Consider the following 4,928-nt stretch of genomic DNA (forward strand, 5'->3'; position numbering starts at 1 on the left):
TCCAATTAGTCTCATACCAATTGGAGCAACACATTTCAACTTATTACTATTCAAACATGCTGGACTTATAGGTCCCAAAACCTGCATGAAAACAACACTCCCAAATTTTCATTTCCACCAATCTCCCAAACTACAATTGCATTCATAGCACTTCAAATAATCAAAAATTGGTCTCAACATAGTCAATTAAGCATCAATTCACAAAACCCTAATTTTTGAGTCAAAGCCCTAACTTCAAAATCACAATCTCACATTACCTTATGCCAATCAACATATAACTCATGCAATTCATCTTGTCTACGTTATAATTCATGTTCTCATACAATGAAACACATAAATCTCTCCTTCAACCATGGCTAGTCAAAAATTGGTCTTTCAATTACTCATCATTTTCTTTCAATTTCATACAATTGTAACTCCTTTTAACATGCTTAGCATGATTAAAGAGGAGAGGGAAGAGAAATCTTGCACTAATCTCTTGTAGCAAGATTCCAAGCTAGCCAAACCTTCACTTTTTCCCCTTCTTTTTGCTCCCAATATCTTCACCAAGGTCAATTAGCAAGTTTTTGTATTTGGAGTTTGGGATAATATAGAGAGGAAAACAAGAAAATTAAGATTGAAATGAAGAAATAGAGGAAGGGCTCTAATGGAGGTGGTTCGGCCAACAAGGGAAAGAAAAAGAAGATAAGTGTTTCTTTTGTTAATTTTGTCTTATGCCTAAGTATTTATCATTTTATGTTTATGTTTTAAATTTTAATTAGTGGAAATTTTTAATGAGGTCATCATTTTGTCAGGCTTAAGTAATAATTCATTTAATTTTCTTTTCCCTTCTTTTCTTCTTTCAATTTACATTTCTTTCATTGTATTTTCATCATAATTCTATCATATTTTACTACATGAATTTTCACTTAATTTAATTGACATTTTGGTCAAGATTCAACAGTGAGGTGAAATGATCAAAATGCCCTCCGTTGTGCCTATCGGGTTAAAATTTCCTTTACCAATTAGCTAATTTTTTTGAATTTTCTTTGACATTTTTAATGTCATTTAAACTTCATAAAGCCTTCAATTTAGTCCAAAATATTTATTTCACAGGGTTCGTCGCTGGTCTAGGGTTAACAACTGTCTTCACAGTTGCTTCCCGGCACGGTCACCCATCGCTGTGATCTCCGGCTCGTTTAACTCATTTGCAATTTATTTCTTTTATTTTTCCTTAATTTTTCTTGATTTTTATTCAATCAATTTATGTCTCCTTACCCTAGTTTAAATGTAGTTCCAGATATCCTAGCTGTCCGAACAGACGTTAGTCATCGGGACAGTAGAATATATGGACTACCTAAAGTGAAGGCGTTACAATTCTCCCCCTCTAAATAAAATTTCATCCTTGAAATTTACTCAGTGTAAATAGTCGAAAAGCTACTATCTCCTTGTCTCTCCAATTTTTTGTGTTATAATACTTCACTTTCTCCTTAGTCTGTCTTACTAAATCTAGCTCTACAATCTTATCTCAATTAGTTCCACACCTATCTTCTTTCATCTTGTATACAGGATCTATTAATACATATTCAAAAATATTATAAATAGAAATTATACGTCTGCTAACATCTGCTGGATTTGGCTCCTCCCGAGCCATAGCGTGTACACGAGGCACTACTCTAGCCTCTGGCCTCTCAACAGTCTCTGTAGTAGGTCTCTATGACATACCAACTGTATCGGGCCTGGCAGGTCTTCTACCCCTCTGTACTGTGGGGGCAGATCTCTTTGTCTGTGGTGGGGCAGTGGGAGCACTCCTCTGTTGACAATCTCTCAAAAAGTGATCCGTAGATCCACATCTAAAGCATCCCTCAGTCAATAGTTAGTACTCTCCTTAGTGCCTCCTCCCACAGTGTGTACACTCTGGCATAGGGACCGATCCCTTTGTCGCTATGCCAAAAGAACTAGCTACAGATACTCCAGACTAGCCCCTCTGGCCTTGTGTCTAGCCCTTAGACTTCTTACTACCAGTAGCTGATACACAAGACTAGCCCTGTCCAGGACCCCTCTTACATTGTCTGTCCTTTCGGGACTGCTCATCATTTCTAACTCTCTCCACATCAAGAGCTGATGCTACTTACAAGGAGAAGTTTGTGAAGTGGTGAGATGTAACTATCAGTCTGATGTTGTCATTTAGTCCATCCTCAAACCTCCTGCATCTATCAGCCTCTGTGGGCATTATCTCCCATGCATATCTACTAAGTCTCATGAATTCCCGCTTATATTCGGAGACCGTAAGCTGCCTCTGTCTCAATGCCAAGAATTCTCTCCTTCTGGCCTCTAAGTACACATGGCTGATATATTTCTTTTTGAACTCTATCGCAAGGTATTTTGCGGTCACCTGGACGAAGCTCTTTACCAAAGTGGGAAAAGTGAGGAGACGCCACTTTAATTTTGAGGAAAATTAAAGAAAATCATTTATGAAAACAAATTAAAAAGAAACCACTTCGAAAGCAGATATTCTATGTTCGGGGTCCGTATACGGGTAGGGAAGGTGTTAGGCACCCCGCCTCATCCTTCAACGAGGGTAAACAGATTTAATGTTATGCTCTTCATAAATTAAAAGATAATTAGAGGGTTGGGATAGTGACGATGTTAATCCTTTGTACGAAATAAAGGAATATTTGATATTTCACTTATTTTGGGTTGCCCAAGAACACGAGTTCATGAGATGGCCCTTTAGTGAATAGGTGTTTGAGTAAAGTTATCTTGTGTATTAGAGTTATTTAATTTGGATTTTATTAAGAGAGCTCGGGTGAGGAGCTTCTCCCGATCTCTAGATATGTTTTATTAAGAGTTTTAAGCGGGAGATTTCGGATAAGAACTCTCCTCCGATCTCCACATATTTTGTTAAGGTTTTGACTGAGAATCGGGTAAGAACTCTCCCCCGATCTCTTAAAGTATTCGGTTTAAAGGTTTTTTTAAGTGGAGGATCTCGGATAAGAACTCTCCTCCGATCTCCGTGTTTTATTTGAATGAGAATCAGGTAAGAACTCTCCCCCGATCTCTTAGAGTGTTCGGTTTAAAATTTTAAATGAAGGATCTCGGATAAGAACTCTCCTCCGATCTCCATGTTTTATTTGAATGAGAATCAGTTAAGAACTCTCCCCCGATCTCTTAGAATGTTCGGTTTAAAATTTTAAATAAAGGATCTCGGATAAGAACTCTCCTCCAATCTTTATGTTTTATTTAAATGAGAATCAGGTAAGAACCCTCCCCCGATCTCTTAGAGTGTTTGTTGTGATCACATACCATAAGGACCTTGGACTAAGGAGTCTGGCACCTGAAGGCACCAAAAACCCGCACAATGCTTTTCTTAACCCGCTGAGGCCTTATAACTAGAGGGTGGATACAAGACCGAACTTTTCACCGATCTCCTATGTGATCGCCTCGTCAGAACTCTTTGGCTGGCGATATCCGATCTCTTTTGGTTACTAGTCTAGGATCCGATCTTATCTCGATTCCCACTCTATTATGCTATCTCCTGGACTCGTTTAGTAGCCCGACCTCATAACTTTTTCCTCTGATCTACTATTCAACCTTTGGTTATTTTTATTTGTTCGAAAACTTTCACGTTAAGATACTTCTACCAATATTTTATTAAGTTACCTACAATTTGCCTGCAACCAGAACACCTATTTTCGAAGGAAATGAAAACTAAGAAGAAATAAATAAAGTTTACGGATGAATAGAAGAAGTAAACTCAAGAAATAACTATCGGCCTGAATAATCAATGTTGGGATTTTTAGTGCAACTGAACTTAATGGAAATTTCGAGAATAAAAGCAGAGAAAATAAAACACAAGCATTTGGTAAAGTGACAGTCTAGACACTTACCTGTGGGAGGTTGAGGCTATGGAGCTAACTCTGGGGATCACAAATATTGTAGAGTTGAAAACTGGTGGTCCAGGGACTAATGCCTACTTCGAAATAATGAGAACCAGGTCAGAATGCAGTTGAGCCGAAGCGACGGTAACCGGGTATGCTGATGTTAGGCTGATGAAGACGAAACTGAACAAAATGGTATCGCAGAGTAATGAACAGACTGAAAATGAAGAATTTCAGGGTCTAAAACTCCTTCAATGGAGATACTTAAGAAAACTAGTTTCTGAAGTTTTTCGATTTTATACAAGCTTAGAACGACAAAGTAGCAAGACTGAATTAAATTTCAGAGCCTTTCCACTATAATCACCACCACCTTTTTTTTTTGCCGTCCCCTCTATAGTATTGCATGCAGGTATTTATAGGGAACGGGTGCTCCTAATGAAGGGTCAGGATCCCTCCTGGGGAGACGGAAGGTTTGGATTCAAAAGGACATAATCTAATGTCTGAGAATTAAAGAGAATTAAAATGGACGGCTGGGATCCTATTCAGAATATCCGTCTTTTCTCTTCTTAATCCAATGGCTCAGGATCTTGCCTTACAAGATGGATCCAAGGGCTGGGAATGAAAAGTGCTGAACCTGTCATCTGCTTTTGATCCAAGGGCTCCAGGTTCGTCCTTACAAGTATGATCAGTTAAAATGAGTTAAAATACAAGTACATAGGAGATCGGTAAAATTTAGTTCGGTATCCCCTATCAAGTCACAAGGTACCAATGAGTTAAAATAAGCCTGATCCGAGTTCCCGGTGTCTTCGGATGCCAGAACCCTTAGCCTAAGGTCCTTGCGCTATACGATCGTGATTAAATTTCAAGAGGTCGGGGAGAGATTTCTTACCTGATCCCCATCCTAACCCAAATATCTAAAAGAGATCGGAGGAGAGTTCTTATCCGATCCTCAATCAAAAATTTTAACAAATATCTAAAAGAGATCGGAGAAGAGTTCTTATCCGATTCTCAATAAAAAATTTTAATAAATATTTAGAAGAGATCGGAGGAGAGTTCTTATCCGATTCT

This window comes from Hevea brasiliensis, chromosome 14, assembly GCF_030052815.1.
Source record: "Hevea brasiliensis isolate MT/VB/25A 57/8 chromosome 14, ASM3005281v1, whole genome shotgun sequence".
Taxonomy (NCBI): domain Eukaryota; kingdom Viridiplantae; phylum Streptophyta; class Magnoliopsida; order Malpighiales; family Euphorbiaceae; genus Hevea; species Hevea brasiliensis.